Source organism: Venturia canescens, chromosome 4 (assembly GCF_019457755.1).
Source record: "Venturia canescens isolate UGA chromosome 4, ASM1945775v1, whole genome shotgun sequence".
Lineage (NCBI taxonomy): Eukaryota > Metazoa > Arthropoda > Insecta > Hymenoptera > Ichneumonidae > Venturia > Venturia canescens.
Window position 1 is genome coordinate 19,320,891 of NC_057424.1, and position 24,447 is coordinate 19,345,337.

The following is a 24,447-nucleotide window of genomic DNA, read 5'->3' on the forward strand; positions in this document are numbered from 1 at the left end:
GGAGAATTGCCATGGTTATTATAAATAAGAATATAATAAAAGAGACCAATGAATAATAAAAGATCGATAATGAGCGACCAAAATCGAGACATCAAATGAAAAGATTGGAGCGCGAATAATTTTTTTTTTTTTTTTACATCGATTTATGATTCAAGAGCTAAGGGATACAACTTCTTAACGAGTCTTTTAAAGATGGCTGATGAAGTTCTTACAGTAGCGACTCTCACTACTCGATCCTCGCCAGTATGAACCTCAATGACTTTCCCCAAGGATTCTAGGGCCCGTACATGCGTTCGAACGGTGTCAATAAAACGTCGCAATATTGAGTGATTGGTTACTTTACTGATACGGTTACGGCCAATAGAAACGAGAAGCATATCGCGGATGAGCATTTTTCATTAATAAGAAAAATTTTTCATATTTTTTTTAGCACGATTTTTTTTATAAAAATCAGAATACATCCAGTACTTATACAATACTTTTACACGTATCGATTTTTAATACAAGTCATAATCCAATTTTCTAAGGTCTGAGTTTCACGAATGAGGTGAAAATCACGGAAACCTTGCTTGGATACCGTTCGTATTCTCACCAAAACTCACATACATCTTCTTACCACGAGAGTGATTAATGATTTGTAATTCTCTGCCCGAATTTTGGTGGTGAAAGCAGTTCCTCCGAGAATATCCAGTTTCTAATATTTATTTCATAGCGGAATATGTATTCTCGTACCCTCTAAGCATAAACTTCACGAATGCTCTTGACAAAACCGCGATTAACGTACGTTTCAGAAACACTAACAGTGGTCCAATAAACTGCGGCAAGATTAACCGTTGAGATTATTATTTCTCATTATCATGGATTCATTCTTCAATGCGTGAGGAATCACCTGTAAGGTAGATAAATCTTGGAGTGCAGAGCCACTGCAGTAGTGATGAAAGGGTTATTGATCCTAAAATATAAGACGCTTTTTAACTTATGTATAGTCATTAATTCGCTCTTGAGAAATGTGTCAATTTTATCCTGTTAAGTTATTTCGTTGTAGCTGAAAAATGCGAATACTTTTTCCAATATTGACGACGTTTGAACAGCCTCGTTCGAGCTGCTCGATAAGTCAATTGTGAAACTCGTTTTACAGTCAATTAGATGAGCACAAATCTTAGTAACTTATTGAACGAAAAGCTCATCAAATATTTGCCGAACCGAAGCACATTTTGAGTTCGAGACTGAAATAAAAGTTGCTTGTAGTCCCGAATCGAATCAAGTTCTTATCCAACTGTGATATTACCCTATCACGTTCCATTTTGATACATTTTTGAAATGAAAAAAGCTCACATATTACGTATTGATTCGTGCATATAATGAATAAAACCGAGGAGAATTGATTTTGATAAGTGGTCGTATGTAGGCTTTCTTCCAAGTGGAAGGAGATTTTAAGAGGCGAAAACAGTTGTTAGTAGAGGCAAGATTTTTGAGCAGCAGCAGCAGCAGCAGGTCTCAGCAGCATGCAGCCATGAGATTGAGACCTCCGGCTCGCGTCAGGACTCGCGCGTCGGGTCCTGGGGCAATTTCTCGCTGCTTGATCTTCGGGGCTCCGCGTGTGAGGCCCTCGCTCCCTTCTCTCTTATCCCCTTTTACAGATGAGCCCGCGCTGGACTCGGCGGGGGTCGGGCTCTCCCGTGCCCACACACATCGTCGCGCACACTCTGGGACCACACTCTCCGATACACTTTTTTCGCTTTCCCTCTCCCTTGCTCATATTCGCGGCGGACGGTTTCACAATTTATTCTTTTTTCGTCTGCCTCCTTCCGTTCCTGGCTATATCACCGGGTACACGTATGCACACCGACACTTTTGTTTCTCCCTATACTAGTCACGCGTAGTGCTTATTTGACCAGCGCTCAACGACGACTTGCTCAAGCACGCAATCGCTTGGCAAATTGTACGGATGGCTCGGCGATGAGTCATACGTGTCAAAAAAAAGCCATGAATGATATTTCAGCACTTCCGAAGTTGATAACCACCGTCATCGAAAGTTGGGAAAATGAGGTTTGCGGTGCAACGAAAAAGAAAAAGGCATCCGAAATATAAGAGTAAATTGTGAAATTCTTACGAATTTCACAATAATTACTTGCTTTTTACATTCCGAAGGTTTCTCATGGTTCGTTTTTAAGTGCTCATATTATACGGAGCCTCGTACGCTCCTCTTTTGCATGCAACTTTTCGAATCGAAACTCGATGTCAAGAGTGGTTATGCGATCCATCGTGGGATTAGGCAGAGTGTACCAATGTTCCAAAGTTGTCAACCTCCATCGTCTTCGCAGGATGATCGGCGTTCTTGCTCACCACCTAAGTAACCACATCCACATCGCGATGAGAGATGGAGCACGATGTAGATCATGGTTTACCATCTCTCAGGAAGATTCTCCATCGTCTAAAGCAGCTCTATAAGGAAGGAAAGAGAAAGAGGGAGGGAGAAAGAGAATGGGATTTGAGCCCGGTGAGCATCACGACCCGGAGGCGACACATCGCCTGCCGAGTTGTCCGAGCTCTCGACACAAGTTTGCTAAAGCTCCAGTGAGTCTGCAGTGTACGGGCGATGCGCGCACGCTTAGGTGCAAATTGAAGGCCGGAAGGCAGACCGGGCGTGCCGTAATAGACGAACCCCGCCAGCATAATGACGTACAACCTAACGATATATACTATATTCACGATCCTCTGACGAGGTTAGAGCCTTAGTGTACTCGGTGCCCCAAGGCCCTCTTCCAAAGTCCTACATTTATCTCCTCTACACCCTACCTTACTCTATCTCGTTGCCCTCCCGCGTATCACGATCGAACTGATATGCCCTCGTCTTATAATGAGAGACGTGGAGCGAACGAGCTATTTTCTATATTGAACGCTAACTTGCCTCTTCCTCCTTAACAACCTCAATTTACCGTTTCCTCAGCTTCAGTAAACATTCGTGACTCTTTGAGCAAGTAGATGAGTAACTCAGATCTTTTGTTCACACAAATATAGATATGACAATGATGATTAGTAATGAGGAATATTTTTATTTTTATTTAATTATTCTTTTAAGGTTTAAACTTTAGATTGCAACTTTACGGAGTTTCATCTTTGTCTGCCGATCCTTATTAGCTTATTTTTATAGATTTTCAATAAACGGAAAACAACACGATTAATTAAAAATTCGATGAGGCATAGCTAGAGGGGAACACGCGTAGGCAGGCTTCACTCGAGTTCGGGCTTGTTCGGGTTTGCTTAAGTTTGTCGAGGGTCTTTTTCGTTTGTTCATGTTTGTTGGCGTTTGTTTGGGCAAGTTATAATTATTGGAGGCGTTAGGTGAAGAAAATTCTCAACGATTTGGCACTGCCATATGAGAAAGACGATCAAATCGAGCCTTGTTAACGGGTGGTAACTTTGACTGAATTTACGAGAGTCCTGTGAGTCGAGGACGTATCACTACACGTGGACCGAAGACCGATGTTTACCTTTGGACCTTGCTGACTACTACCCACTTAATTTGGTCTCTCTCCGGGCGCTCTGCGGGTACTGGTATATAGACACAAGGGCTCTGACAGCACCGATTACGGTCTCATATATCCTGCTCTCTTTCCCTTTCTCTTTCTCTGCTTTCCCACTTTCTTACTCTATTGATTTTGCTCATTTGTGATTCTCCCATCGCTTGAGAACAAAATTAAAGTTGATGAAATAACGATTTGTACTTCATGCAGGTATGCTGCAACCTTAATGCCACAAATTTTCATCCGCATCCGTTCCACAGTCCTTTCTATTTTCACTCCCTATTTGTTCTTAAGGAGGTACATCAGCTTGAGAAAAATGGTGACAGCTTAATGAAAATTTTAGAATACATTTGTGGATACATTTTCTACAGCCTCTCCAATTTTTAACTCATTTCATTGAACCATTTTTTAGTAAATCGTTTCCAAACATCGAATATTAAACGCACCTACACATAGGAAATAACTCCCGAGGCCCCATCTTTCCACGATCAAAAACAAATAGAAAATCGCGACAGGTTAGAAAAAAAGTACTATACCACAGTTTGAACTCTGAAGAACTCGTGTGCAAAATTGGAGGTCGATTCATTCTGCCATTTTTTTATATTTCACATAAATTCCACTCAGAAATGAAGTACTTTTGGGGGTTAATGGGCTAGATAACTTTGATGAAAACAATCAAATTCGTATTTACATAACCTCACTTTACGTGACGCTGATGTTTCTCCTTAAATTTTGCATTACAATTTATATTTTTACGCCCGTTCGATTGAGATCGTGCAGCATCTTCGTTCCACTTCCTCCCCAACTGCCCTTCCTATGTGGATGCAGGTGATTTATCTCCCTACCTTGACTAATCTTGTCGAGCGGTAGTGTGAGCGGGCTCATTCACGCCAACCAAAGGTGGTTAGGGGGCGCTTCTTCACCAGTGATCCGATCAACAAACCAGTATGAGCCTGTAGTGACGGATACCATTCGCACAACTGGAGTAAAACATTGGAGAAGATTTTTAAATTTCCTATTGGTCTTTTGACCGAGTTTCGGACCTGGTGCTCACAGTGCGCGAGTTTTTTTTAGACCATCTGCTTTTCCTTGATCTTTAAATGCGACTACTTAGTTCAAAGAGTCCCATTTGATAATGGCAAATGTGTTCCCAGATCTTCCCAGCTGCTCCGGATAAAGAAACGATTCAATTTTATTGATCGCGGCATGAAAGTTTTCAAGTCTTACATTATAATTTTTTATTTTTCTCAAACTTAATGGTATGAATATCCATTGGATCGTAATCGTCGTGATTTCATCATAAAATCTGCCACCAGATTCCTCTATCCCATGAACATCATGTAAAGGGTAAAAACAGAATCCACGAGAAATATTGAAGATTATATACGATAATGAAAGGTTCATGGAGACTCATTTTCGTAGCCAGTGCAAAACCGCGATTACATGGTGTTCCCAATGTAGTTTCACGGTATTACAGTAGCCCCGACGATATCAGTGTTGACACTTCGTTTCAGTATCTATTTTACTTTATTTTAAAAAAAATCTATCGTAAATAGAAACTCGTCTTAATAAGACGAGAGTACACTCGTTACATTCTTAATTATTTTTACTTACCCCCGGAACGTTGACTTTCACAGTCTAACACAGAGGAGGAAAATAAAATTAAAAAAAAAGGTAATGGAATTCTGCGGGTGGCGAGAGCACAGGGAGGAGAACGGCGGTGCATCAGAGAGTATAGTCTCCTCTGAAGTTACTAAATACACATATACACATATACATACATACCCATAGGTATACAGTTATTTAACGCGTGCGAGGAATAGAGCTGATGCTCGTCCGTATATACACACTTGGATGCGCTTATCTCCAGCATCCAGCTTCTGTACAGAATGTACTCTTTTCTGTGTGGTTTGTGAATGGTCTCTAAAGGGGGTTGCAGTACGTGCACACCGTACAGTCCGACTTTTGTACTTTTCGTTTCACATGTATCCCATTACGGTGAGCTACCGCGTGTTCTCTTTATAATACTTTCTGTTCTTCCGCGCGGTCGCCTCCAGCTCGCATCACCCTTAGTATTCATTATTCCCACGGAAAAAAAGCTTTTTTTATCCTTCATTTTTTCTTTAATTATCGTACCGTACGCGCGTATGGTTCCAGTGTTAGCTCAATTTTCCATTTCCAATTGTGTCGAGGCCCGAAAAGCACTAAAATATGATATTTTTTGCTTCAATATTGAGAAAATAGTCAACATCTCGAAAATTTCAATCATTTTGATGGATGGATACACGTTTCGAGTAATTTTTTTACAATATAATTATATATAGACTGGGCTATAATGATTTTTTTGAAGATTTAGGGGTTTGTGGATAGACGAATTGGCCCCTCCTAGCAGAAACTGGAATGTGTAGTTTTTTGTATCTCTTTCAAAATCTTAATGACTTCATACAACCGAAAGAAACGATGAATTTGCACACGTCGTGTTCCGAGTTGACTTTTACATCTCAATTAAGTTTTAAGTTTGAATTGACGTTTGAAATAAAACTAATTATGCCAGATATGAAGTGAGAGAGCGATAAAAAATGACATTCCAAAATGACATTGAATAAACTGAGTATTTTTATTAAACCCAAGAAAAATCTTCTTGTCTCGTATTTTATTCATGTTTTATTACTGTTTCCGTAAGATATTTTGCATTCCACGACTTCATATTTTTCTAAAAGGATTGCACCAAATGAAAACAATAGATCGAACTTTGGGCGATTGAAAGAATCATCGCTAACCCTATTTTGGTAATGACATGGTTGGGCAATGTGCAAACGTGTTAGGCCACATCGAAGAAAAAGGTTTCTCGGAATTGTCGCGAAAAAGTAATCAACTCGGTAGGGTGTCGACTCCTCATCGGGCAATTCTCCAACTGTAGCATTCTACACTGATGTACAGGCACGGTGCCTTTACGCAATGTAGAATTGCTTCAATTGGAGAATTGCCCGATGTAGAACTGCCACCCTGGCGAACGTGTCGGTGTATCGTATAGAAACACTTATACATATTACTTATTTTATACATAGCGAGGATAAATATACGAAATACTCACCGGGCAAAGGGTTGAGTGTGAACAAAGTATGCTGCAAAAGAGAGGCCTTATAGGGCCCATAAGCGCGTGCCAAAAACGGTTTGATCTGGCGGATCCTCAAAGTGTGTGGGTACACATGCGTGGATGAGAAGTCACTACCTGGACGAGTGCTCTTTTCGATTCTTGCCAGACGTCGGGACGACGATGACGTCGACAAGGATGACAAGGACAAGAAACGTTTGGAAGATATTGTGCGGATGTATGAGCAAACGGGACAGGAGGCTTTGCTACCTGCGTGTGTTTCTTCATCCTGATGGTCGTTGCCACCGTATTATCGACTCAGAAGCTGCAACCACCAGCAGGAGAACATCGAGACGGTTTTTCAAGCGATGTGCCTAAACGGGCGAAGCCAAGGTTGCCTCTAAATGGCGCTGTGTAGCTCTTCTCGATCTCTGCCTTGACTCTCGATCCACATTACGAGTTATCGGAGAGCGCACACTACGGCATAACGAATAAATCAGCCGCAACAGACATTTTTTTCCTTTATCTTTTCTTTCGAAGCCGTATCTCCCCGTGAAACGTGTTCAACATGATCGAGTCTTTTTACATATCATATGCAACCACTGTTCGACAAGTCTATGGCTATTTGCAGCGTGCAGAATTTTTCTCTGTCGAAAGTAAGAAGAACGTGGTAGTTGATTTTTTTCAAAGAATTTATTATTATTTTAGTACTCAAATCACATTACAAAATGTGATACGAACAAAATCAAATCACTTACCCGGAGCTTGTAGAATCAACTTTTCTCAAAAGTTCTCAAAAGTTCTTCTCTCAAAAGTGTAAATGGGAAAAAAAGATAATTTACTTCTCTGGAAAATTGACTGTAGAAGGTCGGATTGAAAGTGGAACGACTGGTAAACGAATTTCTCTGTCGGCCAAGAGCATTCTGGTATGTGTCTCTTCCTGATACTCGTTCCGCAACAATGTTCATGCCGCGCGAGATTACGTTCGTATACGCCGCAAAAGGGCCACTACTTCGCATTTGCATACTCGAACTCCTCCCATTGCTGCTTTCTCACTATACTACCTGCGCATTCGCGACAGCGATATATATTTTCTCTCACTGTATATATGGTAAACGTATACGGACTTGATATTACTGTATACCGAAGCTAGGCGCACCGCGCCTACCTTCTTTTACTACTATTTTATCTCTCTTCTTCATGACTCCAAACTCCGGAATATATCCCTCTATGTTGCTTCTGTCGCGCACCATCTAGCACGCTTGAGAAGTGAGTGAAATCGTTGCTAATCCCGTTGCTCTCGAATCCCATGGGAATAACAACGGGATGAGGATCGCGGGTTGGCTCACATTTGTCCCTCTCTCTCTTTCATTTCCTTCACGATGTCCTACGATTTCTTTTTCTCAATCGTTGTCTTTCTTAATTTTCAACTTTTTTCATCATTGCCAGAGGCAAACAAGATGTACGTTGAGCGTCACACTTGTTCAGGAATAGTATGATTCTGCGTTAAATATGAAGATAGATTCGAATATTCGTTTATCTTCATTGATGAAGATAATGTTTATGGTTCTTTCATCTAAAAAGATTTAAATTCAAGTTAATTTTATATCAAGATTGAAACCAGAAGCCTCAATAAATAGTTGTTTATTTCTAATAAATTATGAGTTGATGACGATGAGTAAACATTAGAATTACGCACCCAACAAGGTCTCACAAAATCGACATATGAACTCCAACTGAAATTTTGTGAGACAACTAACAGGAGCAAACGTATTAAACGTGATTGATCTTTTTGCATGGGCATATCGCTAATTTATAGAATAATTAATTAAATCAGACACGATTATTTTGAATGTGAACAAAATTACGTGAAATATCCAATTACATTTAAACCAATGAGAAAACAAATTGATCTGAAGTTCAACGGTTGAATCGGTTGATGTCGTGGCCATTTGAACATATTCGAACATCCCGATATTCGGTGTCTATTTGGTATTTAGATGCGAAAACTGAATAACGCTTAATCCAAAAACAAAATTTATACAAACAAGTTTTTCTTCTAGTAGAAACATCGAGATTTTCATTAAAAATTTCATGATCTGTGAGGGTGTTCAATCACCTAGAATAAAACGTTTTGTTCCAATTTCGAACCAGCCAAGCAGTTGAAGTTAATTTAAGGGAAAACTCCTCAATCAGAAAGTCTTATAGAACACGAGAACCCTTTCCGTCGGTGCCGTTTGTGTGACTCGTCATATTCCTCTTCCGCAACGACATACCAGCGAAACAATAAACTACGATAAATTGCAGTGTAAAAACCAAAGTTAGCCGAGATTGCAATGGAACTCGTCAACATCTAGGATACATCTGTTCGCTTCCAAATTGGTAGGATTTAATTCCAAACCGAAATTCTGAAATGAAACGCGATACTCGTACAGAGCGAGGTCCGTGTTCTTGGAAAGGTTTCAATTATTTTATTAAAGTGGCAGACGAGTCAGAACTTCACGGCTTTTTCTGAGGGTGGTATCTCTCTTTTCCTCTCTATTTTATATTCTCCTTCGTTCTTTCCTTCTATCTTTCATTGTTTGTTCGTATATCAAAGCACGAGAAGAGGTAGTCGGTGATTTCATTATCCACCAGGGCTCGTGTTGCGACGTATACCGTTGAAGAATATATTTCTGTATATATTCACCAGATATGTACAAAGCTCTGGTAAACGGTAAATTGTCCATGTTTTCGCCGATCAACGGCATATGGACCAGACAATTCGATTGAGGCGTGGAGAAGAATTCACGAGGATATTCCTTTGATCGTGCCTACCGGAGCAAAACCTTCCATATCGGAACAATATATCTCGCACGGATATCAAATGGTTGGCCGATTCGCGTTGATAGGCAATTTGCCAATTTTCATCGAAACTCGAATGATTACATCCCCCATCGCTCTTTCCTTTTTCTTTCACATACCTCACATCCGTTTCCCGCATATCCCATGAACTTTCTTTTCTCTTTATATCCTGCTTGATATATACTTGACCCGGGGTAGTCGGCTATAGAATAAACCAATTGAATCAATTCTCCGTTATCTTCAAGCTGCAATGTTGTTTTTATCTCGGTAAGATTGAACATTTTCAGAGGTCATATGACTTGGTAACTCTCAGTCGAGTTGATGAATAGGCTTCAGAAGTCTACTTGCATCATTGGTCCGATCAATTCGATTCAAAGTTGAGTATTATCTGCTAAGGATGGTTCTCTCGAAATAAGAATAGCGATGAATTAAGAATAGTGGATAATCAGAGGCTAAAGTATCCCTTGAAATTTCATAAATTATGCCAAACCGAAATAAATTAGGCATGCGGAAATGTTATGAATTTTAGAAGCATTCATTCGTGCCGGATGCTCGTGACATATTTTTTCGAGTATGTCGTATTGGATTCGTGATCGATGCTTTATCTGCGTGTACATAATTGAGATGAAATGAACGTCTACAGTCAACGCTAGATGGCTGTCGAATGCGAGATCTCATTATCCTGGGCCGGTATAATCGTAATCGTCCGCTTAGTCGATCGCTGGTACCTACCGTGGAAAAAAGGCAATCCTATGTTACCGATCGAAGGTCGTGGCCGTTGTAGTGTGTGAAGCAACAGTTGATAAAGCAGACTAATATGCAGCAGGAAAGAAAAATCTCGGTATTATCGACGCCCAGCTAACGATAATGGTGAAATCAACTGAGCGATTTGTATTTCCTGCGAAAATCCAAGTTTATTTCCTGTTTACGAATTCAGTCAGAAGATCAAAGTGACATTCATGGACTTACCTAAGCTCGGTCAGGTAAAAGGACCGATTTGACATTTTTTTATGTCTCGAATTCTCTGAATTCTATGCAAAGCATCAAATATATACTCCGGTCAGCGTGCTGATTGTCGAAGCGGAAACACTACTGTTATATTTCTTGTAGGGGATTCTTCTTTGATATCTGACAGCAGATGCCTTACTAGAGTGACACAACGATAGAACAAAGGGCCATTCGTCGTCCTCGTGTGAAACAGTCTTTCAAGTCTACTCAGCACATTAGACGTAGCTTGATAATTTAATTTTGAATGAACTTGATAATTTCGAAGGTCTGTTGGTTGATTAACGAATTTAATTTTCGATATAATTCTTTCCTACATGCGAATTACCTTAAAGAGTTGAAACGTACACACAGAAACGTACCCACGGTTAAGAGTCAAACGAAAATATCTCGAATAGACTGAACACTAAACTCGATCGAACCTACATTTGGTGCGATGTATGTATGAAGGATTTGGCTTTGGCGGATATTCATGTATCCCGACTGTCGAGAATCTCCTGGTGAATAGACCGCATCTGACATTCAAATGTAAACGTATACATGAAAGGTGTTCGAGAAGGCGAGTGGTGGCGCCATCCATTTGGATGTTCCTCAAAGGGATCATTTATCAACATATTTGATATGCTCTCTCGCACGGTCGGTGTTGTATTACACGGAAGAAGCTCTCGGCGATCGTTCCAATCGTTTTTTCGTTTCAGCCCTTCTCCTCAACCTCAAATTTTTACCAAATGCTCTTTTTCTCTCTGTCTCTCCCACACCACGCCTACATCCCCAGAGGATATTCACAAACGCGTCGTCCTCATCTGCGTTTTATTCGTCGACGCCACAGTGCTCCGTTCTCATATCCGCTGCGAGTTCTTTCATAGAAATAATATGCTAATCCAACGAAGGAGGAGTTTAAAAAGTGCCCCGATAAATTCACCAGACTTTTGACGTAATTTCAAGAAACTCTATGAGGAATGCTCCTGTTCCTTTTCCCTTTCTATTTTATAAGTCGTCGCGAAAGGAAAAGGCAGAAGACCAAATCGGTGTTCGGTATTGCGGTGACTCAAACTTTCCGAAGATTGTCTTCTTGGTCCACTGGTCTTTCGTCTACACACGAAATATATCTTGCGAGCTTCTTACTCGAACACGTATTCAGATCTACTGGCACATCATATTAACAGTTATTTATCAGCCGAGACACACATTAGTTTCCTTCACGATTCCAGGAAACTACCAATGTGTGAGTGAATCTCCACCAAGAAAGTTGGACCATCCTTAATTTGTCAACACAAACGCTTCCGAACAACAACTTAACATGAATTGATGAATCCAAAAATTATCGACTCTGCATTCACATATTTTTCTATCCCAATGTATTCCTTAGGGTAAACTGGTTTTTTTTATAAATCATTGACGTTAATGTCATTCACAACAACACGTATGAATCCATTAAATACCGAGATATATTGAAACCGAAGCACCAAAATCATTTACAGCCTTCGGAAATCTTGGTTTGTCAGTACTTATGATATATGTATGACCATCGTTTACGCATCAACACTTATGCCCGTTCGGAGATGACGCATACCCACATTTCTATGCACCCTCCTGTCCAAGGCGCGCATCGATATCAGTTTCTTGTCCACGAATCGATGTCATTAAGAATATTGAGAGTGTTCCACTCTTGCCACTAAAATAATATGGAAAGGGGGATTAGAGGTATTCGTGCGTGGCTCTAAAAATCGTGGAAAGAGAATCGCATCGAATAAATCCCATTCTTCAGTTCCAGAGTGACCGACCCAGCGTTTGGTTTTCTCAAAATTTGTCTGCCTTATGAATCAGTATGTAGCATAATATTTTCTTAAAATTCGTTGGCAAACTTTCTCGCGACAATTCACTTTACACATGTTCAAAATCGTTAACAACCGCGAATTGTCTGTCGTCAGATATTTTCATCTCCATTCAAGCTCGGCGGAGAAGACGTTCAACTAATCCGACGGTGTCCAATCTCGAAATGCAACGTCAGCGAGACACTTTCCGGCATATTGAAAGGAGAAGATTCGCAGCATGGACAGTGAATACATGGGCTGTTCTGTAGAAATTTAACTGTTTTTATGGTTGTTTACATGGTTGCACAGTTTTCAAATGGTACGCCTTGATTTATTGAAATGGGTGTAAGAATCTGATTGTTTTGATTCATTTTGTAAAAATCATTTACGAATGTAGGATGCGTTGAAGGTTTTTATTTTCGAAGTAGATTGCCTCGCATAAAATATGCCGCGATGTTTCTCCTTAATTCCTCAATCACTTTTTCGTCTAGATTTAGTTGACACCCACCCTCCGGTCACGACTCGGTACGAATGCTTTATTTCTTGTCTCTTGAGACCACTCGATAATACGTTTTCAATCAGAGAAATTCGCTACATCATGCGATCGCCCACGGATTTGATATTTCTTTCAATAATTCTGCTGAATTCTGCTTAAATCTGAGATTCAATATTGAAAATGAGACACGTGGGTTAATGATAAGTTTCAAAGGGTAGGGTTCAGTATGTCAAATAACCAAATTGTAGAACGGTCGATATTTCGAAATCTTAAAAGCTACAATATCAGACTGGACAAAAATAAGTAATTCGAAATTCTTATTTCCGATCGACTATTTAACAGCTTATTTGTTTAATCGAATATTCCTTCTTTGAATTCGTATTTACTCGAAAATATATATTTCGATAGTTTTCATTTCGAATGCAATTTTAACGGACCATACGAATGTCAAAAGTTCATATTTTCAAGTTCAAAATGGAGAGTAGTTGTTTTATAGATAGACCAGAATATAGAGTAGCAAAAAGTCGAAAGTGAATTTTTCGAGCCTATAAAACTTAGATATGCAAAATAGCGATGGTTCGAAAAGGCGAAAGACAAAATGACGATGTTTAAAATCGGAGATCATCGGTCTGAGTAAGTGAGTGAGTGAGACGCGTGTATTTTGAGCTTTGCTGCATTTCTTTATTTTGGTCGATCGACATTTTGGTCTTTGAGTATTTCGACCTGTTCACCGCTCTACGAAACGTATTCATTAGTCACCATCTTCATCGCTTTCCGCCAGGCTTCAAAGTTCAAAGGAATGAGAAAGTTTAGCTGCCATTTTGAGCTTAGTCGCTCGGGGATCGTTTCTTGACAAAAAATCTCGCCTTCCGAGTTTACAAGAGCGCGAATACACGTAGAGTCATAGACACGAAGCGTAACGATGTCTATAGAAGGTCAGGGCATACGCCCCGCGATTTAAGTCGTCAACTTTTATGGGGGTAGTTTTGGTGGGTGCGTTATGCTACAAGGCAACTGCTGCGTACTTCTCCCTCTTGTATGTGCGATTCGCATAAAGTGGCGACTGGATACGATAGCGATAGAAGTGAGAGAGCTGGAGAAGATGCCGAAATAGTATAAGAAGAAAATCGAGGACGAGAGAAAGAGAGAGATGGAAGAAGCAGACAATAAGAAACGGTAGTAGCGAAAGCCTTTTCTCGAAGAGGTAATATGGCGGCTTGCACGAGGAATATGGACGGCAACTGTGTACAAGAGATAGCGACAATATTGAAGCTATAGGAGCGGAGTGGAATGAGAGAAAGGCAGAAAAATCTAGCAGCAGGAAGTGCAGACTGTATTTTGGGGAGCGATTCCCCGACAAGACTCTCCGTAATAGTCGCCGCACATGGGTATTCAAGAATGTTCGTGCTCCTTCGGATTTGCCAAACTCTTACACACGTATATTCCTTATTGTATCTGCGTAAATATGTGTCTACATGTATAAAATATTTATATATGTATTTGGCAGAGTACGCGATATTCCTTTCGTCGTGTGTATCACCGAGCGAAATTTTGCACGGATAAAAGATGACGAGAATAAAAAATATTGTGCCCCGTATAGAAACTCGAGCGTAAGTTTTTTTCAGTGATGCAGCACGACGAAGAGAGACGTGAGGAAGGCGATCTGGCAAAGATTCGCTCACCCGGAAGGGAATTTTCGTTAGTTTATCTGCTTCCTTTTTTTTCGTTCGGTCGTTCGGTAACTTGGTGTTCCGAAGAAATCCGAAAAACAGAGAAGTTCGGAAGTTCGTAGGATATATTCTCGGGGGTGAAATCCACAGTCTGTGGATTACGCAAGGTAATCTCGGTGTTATTTCAGCAGATATTCTTTTTCTGTAGCGTTTGATGGTGGTTGAGAAATCCTGCTTTCCGATTATTCCTTCGTGAAGAGACAAAAAGGGGTAACGAATGTAGGGATTAGGCGTAATACTGCACTATTTTTGCTTCACGCATAGAAATAAGACGGAAATAAAACGTAGAGAAGAAAAAGAGGCAGCGGAATAAGTTTACTCTGTTTCTTTCCATCGCTTCATATATTTTTCCCCGGTCTCGCTCCTTCCGCTGATTGTATCTGGCATTTGTGTCACGCCCTTGAGTGCCCAGTCGATATGCCCGAACGAATTGGCAATTGATATTCTAGCCGGAGCGCGAGAACGCCGGCCAGACGGATTTGCGAAGGACTTCGACGATGGGACAAGCGTCTCATGATGCGTCCGTCTCTTGCTCTCTCTCTCTCTCTCTCTCGCTCTTGCTCTCTCGTTTCTCTTGACAAGTGAATTCTCGAGTCACCCGGTAGATACCTATAGATATTAAGTATGTAAGTGAGGGTGTGCGTGAACCTTTTTTCCTCCCATTTGCCTGCCTTTTCGAGGATAAGAACGATGTGATTGTGTAAGAGCGTCCAACTTGGTCAAATCGTTTTTCTATGATCACTCCTTGATGGAATACTAAAAAGGAACAGAAGCGAATGTATCCGCGTTTGTGTGCGAGTCTCATAGCTCACATATTCTGGACGAAATCTTGCCTGGAAATGAAAGGCGTCGAAGTGCGGAGAGCTTTCATGCAAGTTTACAAGAGATCCAAAATCAACGAGAGACCGCCGGTCATTCAAATCTTGGAATATGATAAATATTATCATAAAATAAAATGCAAATCGCGCGTTTCCCAAGGATTGACCGAGATCAAGATACAAAAGTAATCGATAGGATATTTTCTCGAATTCTTACCCTTCGAGACCGCCACAAAGTCCGAGAGAGTTTTATTTTGGTGTCAGTTTGTGGTGATAGTGAGAAAAAGGTCACTCGGATTTGCATTCCAAAGTGAATGTTTCTCACACGTGCGCCCCTCGCACCGCGACCGCTACACTGATCCATAGCTGTACCTTTTTGTTATCAGCTTTCCGCAGCGAGTGATTTTTTCATTGCGTATTTATACACACGTGAATAATCTCGCTAAAAGTACCGTTCATCCGATCAAACATTTCGCTACAAAACTTCCCCTTAATCGACTTTTTTCTCATCTTTGTGTGTATTTTCATCTTGAACGTTGCAACCGAACTCCTCGCGGATACGCGCAAGCATAAAAACTTACGAGCCGTATTCCGATATGACCCATCAATGCTTGTCGCTCTTCTAACGGCCGTTCTCGTTTCAGTCTTTTTTTATCATCATATTTTCGTCTCTTCGGTATGTTTTTGTATATTCATTATCTACTAGAATGTATCCATGTTATGTGATTTCAAGACATAATCTACGATAACGTAAATATTTATTATTAAACGAATTTTTAAATTGTTCAATATAAGTTTCGAGGCCGAATAATTATTGTGTTTCACGATCTCGAACGGTAATGTTTGGGTCTAATTGTCGATAAAGAAGAGCGAGAGAGCGAGGAGAAAGGGGAACTTCTCAGCCGGTTCGATGGTATGCGTTTACCTTGATTTACTCACTCTCCGTTTCCCGCGGAGAAATCGAATAATCTCGCCACACCGTGGATTTAAGGAGGAGGGTGGTTGGTATGCCAGCGTAGCAGCGCAATCAAATTACGATTCGAGAGAAAGAGCCAGAGAGGAGCAGTAAGTGAGGTTGAGTATTGGCGACGAAACCTCGAATTAAGAAGTACTGAGATCTGCGAAAAAATATCGAGACGATATGAATGGCGACTTTCCGGAAAGCTTCTTTTTCGGATTCCTATTGCTGCTCATTCGCCACTCTGGCACAATGAAGGAATGATTATCTTCGTTCTATTGTTCAGTTTCGAGCAAATTCACAACTCGTGAAGAGAAATTAAGATGACTGCACCGCAGAGGTCACTCATCACAGTCGAAATCTCGCTGTCTCCACACGAGTTTAAGTCGACTTAGGTTGATTACAAATTCAGTGTTTCTCAAATCGTGCTCTTCCGTTTGGCAGTTTTTCTATAGAGTGCCATAGCCCATAATTCCGAATATTTTCGACCAGAAGTATGTGCTTGTACATGTTTACACGAGGATCGAATCGAGGTGGATATATGCAAAAATATAAGTAGCTGTATAATACACTGACAGCGAAGAATATTCCAGTATTCCTGATAGAATCGGAAAATTCGAGAAAAATTTTATGTTCCGGAAACGATGAATGTCTGAGGGTAGTTAAAAAAAGAAAGAAAGAGAAAAAACTATGTTTGAATAATCCATAAAGCCGAAGGGTGGTGCTGGATTTGCTATAGCTCCATTCTGTTTCGTCGAGGCACTTAGATTTTTATATGCAGAAAATTTATGACGACAGTATTGCCGAGGCGGATGTACTCGAAGAAGATACTCGTGCCAGATTTTCCACTGGCATTACTCGCGTGTGCGGGTCATCGCATTATTATCGAATTTGCATGAGCTACTGTCTCCAATATAATAAATGGCTATTAATTTCTCTGGTCCATATGACGCCGACAAAACGAATTTATGATACCATTGTTATTTTTTGTTGCGGCTATATTTTCAACGCCGTATCAGAATCGAATATAACTTTTTCTTATCATTACTTTGTAAGGCATTAGTGAGATTCATTGCTAAAGTTTTACGGAATATTAAAAGCATTGTTTGGAACACTGAAAGATGGAGGACGTTGGGTAAAGTTTTACTAACTTGAATTTTTATTGCTCGACTGAACGAGTTCGTAAATTTGGTTGTATCTCATTTGTTTCATTGATTCGTAAAGATCAATCGTAGAAATATGAGGATTTGTAGTGAGTGATGAGCCACGAGATGTTGTCCAGTAGGTAGTCTCCTCAATTATATGAGTAAATCTTTCCACCAGCAGGAAAGGGTCGAAAAAAGTACTAAATGAATCCATTTCCTACAGACTTTCTTCGGAAGCGTGGAGCTTTGGTAAAACACGAAGATCCGACTGAGTCGGAAGACTCGAGGATGTGCCAAGTTAGGTGAAAGTCCGGGTGAGTGTTTCACGATCTGGAGAGAAAGAGAGGAAGAGAGTAGAAAAAGAAAGGGTAACAGTCTCTCGCACTCCCACTCTCCTCGAGCGAATTCTGTGGTTAATGGCGCTGAATCACAGATTGCGGCACAGACCCGGAGTAACCCTCTGAATTTGAATTTATCGCCAACCCTTTCGCGTGCTATAGCTACGTGTTTGGTGAAAAGTACGACGCGTATAACGCGGAGAGAACTCTCATTTTGAATTCGCACACGCCCATTCACGGGCGCGATCATTGCACATTGGATCCTCGATGGCCAACGCCGGAAGTTCGATGAAGCAGCAGCCTCCAAATCGAACCGTTTCTTCCTCTATTGACGATTCTGTAACATTTACGTTTATATTTCTCCATCGTAGAGCCGCAGTCGAATCAGCTGCTGCATTGCCGAATCCACGTGAATTCGAAGTGAAAAATCCAAGCGAAAATACACGAGCCGACACAACGGTCCGCAATTTCCACAATTAACTAATTTCATACGACGTGCTCCACTGCTGTTTCGATACTTCTCCGAATCGTGTTGACGATCATTTCATCGGAGCATCCATTGTCCAAATTATTATGCATTTCTCGTTGTCGTATTCCGGAATTCCGAAGCCGGCACGATATGATCCGCGGAAGCGATCGTCGCACAAAATGTCTCGTATTCCTCCTCCCTGTACAAAATCCCGTATACACGCACTCTACCGAATATATCCCCTGCCGTTTTCATCTGATAAATCCGATGGCTTGTGTATTTACTATACGTATACGTACGTCGGCTATAAATCAATTATAATATTCCACGCTTCGGTTCGGCGGTCTCGCAAAGCTCTCCACCATTCAGAATTTGTGCGGGTTATTAGTAAAACCTCCGTGTCGACATTCCTATGCCGGAAGGCGACGATATATTTCCGGTCTCCTTTCTACTCTCTCTCTCTCTCTCTCTCTCTCTGCCCTTCTTGCTGAGTGTTTCTCTCGATTACAAATTTTTTCATTTTCCGTTTATTCTCAGCAGAGTGTCAAACGTAGAACACTTTTTCGCAAGTTTTCTGCGCCCTCAATTTTTCCAAGGCCTGTCTGTGCAGTTGGATATTCAGCTTCGATTATGCACGACTGTATTGAAAAAAATCGTGAATTTGAACACTGACGATATTTCGACACGCATTTCTCTTAAAATCTTCACTACCTGACAACAATTTTCTGATACAATTTTTCGGATCGATCTCGTATAATAAATCGACAGTTTGAATCGATTCTGAATTTATAAAAATCGACAAAAAGTGTATGTAAATGCCCATTCATTCATTTTTTGGATTTGAAACAAACGTAGAATAAACGAGTTACTCGATTCAGTTGAAACGGAAATCAAAGGAATAATGCGCATTCAATATTTATACCAATTATTGCTGTTCATTATCCACAACAATTTTCCGTCAGATCTTTCAGAGGTGCAACAAATCGCGACATTTTACACGTTGCGCCATTTGTGTTTTTCATATTTATCCGAAGTCTTCCGTTCTCGACCTTTTTCTCGGGATTGGATGGAGGCTTTCGCATTATTCACTTTGTATTCGATTTACCGATTTCAGCACGACGATCCGATTGTGACAAAAGGCCGCTGCAGACGAACGATCGAGGGATGCGCGAACGATAACGACCAATCTTAGGAGCGAGAAAAAGTGGGGGATGAGAAAGCACTGCAACTGTTCTCGCATTGTATACGAAACGCGTGAACATAAATTTCCGATTTATGTATCTCTATATGGAGAGATTGAAACCGCATGCGAATCCGAGCCGTTCTGCATCAACGGATTGCACACGGAGGATACGCGAAGCCATCGGCAACGACCTAGAAATAAGATACGTAAAAAAGACTTAAAATGCAAAACGCCGGCTTCAGTTTCGACAATTTGACCATTTAAAAGTAACGAGATTCCAGAAAGTCTTTTTACAGCATAATTAATAAAAATAAGAGAATTCAAGGACTCCAAAAATTATTTTTTTTTATTCATATGATGCATTTTTCATTTTCACGCAAACATAATTTATGATTAGTAATGTTTTGAAAGAGTATTTGCAGTGCCGACTCCTTGCTTGACTTGCGAGTTTTCTACACGCGAATCATCAATTTGCATACTCTAACCACGCTTCGAATGTTTTATAGATGTACCCTCGCCGTCTAAGCCATTTCGCCAACTCCATACAAAGCGAGCATGACGTTAGCGCTCTTTTCACCGGAGTTTACCGTCTTCAATGCAAATTACAATATTCCCAGGCCACTTGAATTCGAATATGAAGATATATGCGAGTCTGATAAAAACACGAGGTTCCCTTGTATTCAATCGAACGAATAAGGAAACATTCATACATATAACTCTCGTCGATTTTCTTTTCGTCTTATTTCTTTCTTCAACCTCATTCTCACTTTTGCCTACTTTCCATATTTCTTTTTCTCATTCCATCTTCGATAACGAAAAGAAAGTAAATTGGATCGAACCTCTGGCGGACGAAAACGTTTCCTTAAATCGAGCTTTCGAGGGCTGACGAGCGTTATAATTTCAAAATTTTCAATCACGAATCGTTTATCTCTAGAATCGTTGTTGCGATTATGGGAAAGGATATTGAATCGTAAAAAAGTTTCAGTTTTTATTTGATCAAATTCGATTTGATATTGCAAAAAGTTTCGTTAAAGGTTGTGTGTTGTCATCGCGGGATCGTCGATAGTTGAAAACTCTTATTCCCATTTCATCAAGATTCGTTAAGCGTTATACCCCGTTACTTACTCACATTCTTTTTCTCCCTCAGCCAGTCTAGACCGAATATTTGGTGGAAGAAAAAAGAAGGAAAAGCGGTGTATGCACTTGCGGTGTTGAAAAGTAAAAAACTTGGTATCAATTTCACGGAACAACGCGGTGTTCTAACAGCAGAAAAAGCGCAGCGTCCGGTAATCCGGTCGACGTCGAGATCGTCTTTTTGCCGAGGTATATACGCATACACGTAGCGAGTGGTGCCCGCGGGCAGGAACTTGCAGCATATTATATATCTATACACACCCCTCTGCCAGAATTCGCTCTGCCGCTTTCCGCTTAATATTGCGCCATAATCCTGCCGGCTGCATCACAACCAGGGCCGAAAATAAATATCTATATATCCATAAAACACGGTGGTATCCAAAAGTGGAGGGTTGGTATTCTCGAGATTGCGAGTATAGATAGTCAGGAGGTGTCGATGCGGAGCTCTCGGTCCGAGGCTGGAAATGGGTTGGGTCGAGCAACGCGAGCGATCATCATACTTAACGTTAAGTACTTAGCAAATAATATAGAGACAAAAAGAAAAGGTGCTATGCTTGGCAGAGGCTCGCGTGAATGCAGCCGTGTTCGGGGCTTGCGGTAGGGACTAAAGAATAATTCAGACGACCATAACGCGAATTTCAAGACCTTGTTTAAAACTAGCCTCGTTGTCTAACTGTATTGTTATAATAAAAATGTGTATATTTAGAGATCGCTGTTGCGAATTCCGCTCATTTCTCGCGACCCCTGTTCCTCTTCTGATGCCAAGTGTTTCGTTTCGCTGAGACAAGAGAGAGAGAGAGAGAGAGTGAGAGAGAGAAAACGTGGTCTCTAGCGTGGTCAACACCATCATCGCCAGAGGATCCACGGGACAATGTTATTTTACGGCGCTGTGCACTTGAGCCTCTTTCATCCGGGGGATCCGCTGCGAGAATCGTCGCGGTTGTTGTTCGCCCGTTAACTGTTCGTCGTTCTCGGGATCGCAAACGCCATAGCATCGCGAATCGCTCGCGTCTCCGTCCGGCGGCATTTAATCTGATCAGTCCTGGATTATATCGGTATATGATATGATATTCTATGTACGTACGACAAGCACAAACACACTTGCACACGCGCACAGGCACGAACTATAAATACAGAGATAGAATCCACGATATAATGTCGTATCCGAACGAGTTTTGTGCGCGGTAAACAACCCTTACCGTTCAAGTGCACATCGAGATCGTCAAGTGTGCTGAGAACGAACTTGGCATCATTCGATGGGAATCAGTTGTTTGGGATCAGAAAACAATGATCGCTCGTTTCGATCGTCTGAATATTCGCGAATTAACTTCATTTCCAAATGAATATTCTCTTGGGAAAATGGAAACAAGATCGTTGATGAGTATCACTCTGGATAATGTGAATGAGCGTTAGATCGAGACGGGATTATGGCTTTGTATATGATTTTCAGATGAATACGACTTCTGTCGCAGTGTATCAATGTAACGTATATGCCAGAGAATAAAAAGACATTGAGGGTGCGCTACGGATATCGTCGTCAATGAAACAGACGAGACTAGACAGGAGCCTTGCCCTTTTTATTGCATCAAACGGTCTGTGACCAAGCTGCACGATCGACTTGACTCGGTCACTCGGCCCCTGTCATCTTGAATCACCATCTTTTTGCTTTTTTTTCTTCTCTCTCTGTCTGCTCGTTTCTCTTTCTCTGCGCTCACTATTGCCAGCGGCACAGCCTTTGGGCATTTTTTACAACACGTTTAGGTAAATGCCGCGAAAGCTGTTGTCTTGTACAATCCAGCTTTCTTCGTCTTCGCATCGTATGTATCTGACCGCGATGCCATTTCATTTAAAGTCATGAAATTAATAATCGTTAGCGGAATCCCATTTATGTGCGTTAAATGAGAATATACAAATTAGAATGATATTATTACAAAAAATGATAAACAATCATTAAGATAAACATACACATTTTTTGACAATCTTTTTCAATAAGACCGTTAAATCCGATGAAAACGGTCAAATTTGCGATAAATTGAACTTCGACCTCTAATAAATTTTGAACTATTGGGTTTGACGAAAAATCATAAGAGACCTTTTTTTGTAGAGCGTGTGATTTTCTCCGGGAATAAGCGAGCACATTTTTTTGATGTCTCACGATATGGGCTAGTAATAAAATCAAAGTATACAAAAAAGAATTTTCCAATGTTATTCTTATGGAAAATAGAAAAGTATGTGATGCGTACTATCTAAATATTAATATTAAGGGCTCAAATTTTAAATGGTGTCTCTTTACACCAAAAAGAAACTTTTAAGCGTCTTTGCAAGCAAAAACAAAAAAAATTTTTTTTTAAATCAAACGTTACACTTGCTTTCATATTGTTCGATTATTTCGATTTTTATTGAATCAGTCCCTGTAAAAAAAATCATCTTCTCTCAAACGTACTTGAGACGAAATTAAGGGAATTTATTTCAAAGAAATTTTGATGGAAAATTTGCACCCCTGAAATTTTAATATGTGAATGAGGTTCAATTGATCTTTCGAGCTTTCATAAATAATAAGCCTGGCAGCGTGAAGTGGGCACACGATTTTTTTTCTCGGATTCATATTCTTCCTCATAAAAAGTATGTACCTACATCGATAAAGTCTCTACATATGAATGCAGTCTATATATAAGATTAGTAACGAAGTCTCGAAAGTGTCTCTTCGCAAGAAGAGCGTTTACCAGGCTCCGGTGACGACGTCTTTTCCGTCACCCTAACTCGATTTCGCGTTCCATCTGAGTCGCGCCTGAAGTTGGCCCCCGGCTCTTTCGAACGAATCGACCTGCCGGCCAGCCACTTCAGCCATCAATAAGGCAATTTCACCGAGCCGAATTGACCCATTGCCGACGAAGAATGACTTTCGGAGGGATTTCAAGCGATATTTCTATCGAGGGCAACTCTTAGTTTCACGTAACAATGCAGTTTCACTGCCAAACATCAAGAAAATGGAGATGAAAATACGCCGGTAGAGATAACCAAATAAAAAATAGTTTGAGTCCGTTTGATAGTGCAGATGAAAAATCTCTGATACGAAGAAAACCATCAGTTCAAAATGCTTCAGGTAAAATAATAAAAATTAGAGCTAATCCCTGAAAAGGGGCCATCTTTTTGTAGTTTATCCATTCGAATCCCGCTATGGGAAAAGTAAATGAAAAAATTGTGTGAAATTGTCTAGTATTGTAGTAAACACATGTTTTGGGTGTGTTGGTGCATAAGATGAGAAAAGTGAAACGTACTTACAGAGAACTGAGAGAAAAAAAGGTCGAGTGCGGTAAGGTTTTGTTGAGTTATGAAGTAACAGTGTTTGTGGTCATTGCTCAATTATTGATTATTTCTTGATCCAAGAAAGACCGAAGGGGGAGGGAGTGAAGAAAAAAGAGAGCTCCGGCTTGAACTGTGTGGTCGGTTTTCACAGGATCGGGATCCTTATCTTGCCATAAAACTAATCCTGTGAGCTTTCAACGCGTGCAAGAGAGCGTACGTAGGAAGGGTCTAAAAAATATATTTTATGAGCTGCTTATACGTTTGAGCGGTCACCCTAGGAAATCGAATCCAATTTTCACGATAAAATCTTTAGTGCTCCTACTGAGTAGGAAGGGTCAGGTGTTGAATAGCGGCTTGTCCGGCGTGTCAATTCGTTTAACCGATTTTTATTCTTCTTCCTTTTTATCCGAGATGACTTCCGAAAATCGGGTGACTTGAGCTGCTCCAATGCGTGGAAAATTTGTCCTACACTTGATAGTTTTCGAATTTATCATCGGGCGTTGCTGGAACATGGGTGTTTGTATACATAAAGTTTGACCTCGTCTAAGCACTTAATTTATACAGGGGTGAAGGAGGGAAAAATTGA

General features: G+C 40.6%; 2 long non-coding RNA genes across 2 annotated transcripts; one reads left to right on the top strand and one right to left on the bottom strand.

Annotated features, from left to right (window-relative positions):
• Positions 1-5,191: 5,191 nt before the first annotated feature.
• On the bottom strand, positions 5,192-7,033 carry LOC122408970 (uncharacterized). Its single transcript, XR_006260569.1, has 2 exons — positions 6,622-7,033; positions 5,192-5,731 (listed from the first exon to the last, which is right to left on the bottom strand). It is a non-coding gene; the product is annotated as an uncharacterized lncRNA (long non-coding RNA).
• A 12,702-nt stretch (positions 7,034-19,735) lies between these two features.
• Positions 19,736-22,229, top strand: LOC122409692 (uncharacterized). The gene is made up of 2 exons (XR_006260736.1): positions 19,736-20,744; positions 20,828-22,229. It is a non-coding gene; the product is annotated as an uncharacterized lncRNA (long non-coding RNA).
• The last annotated feature ends 2,218 nt before the right edge of the window (positions 22,230-24,447 follow it).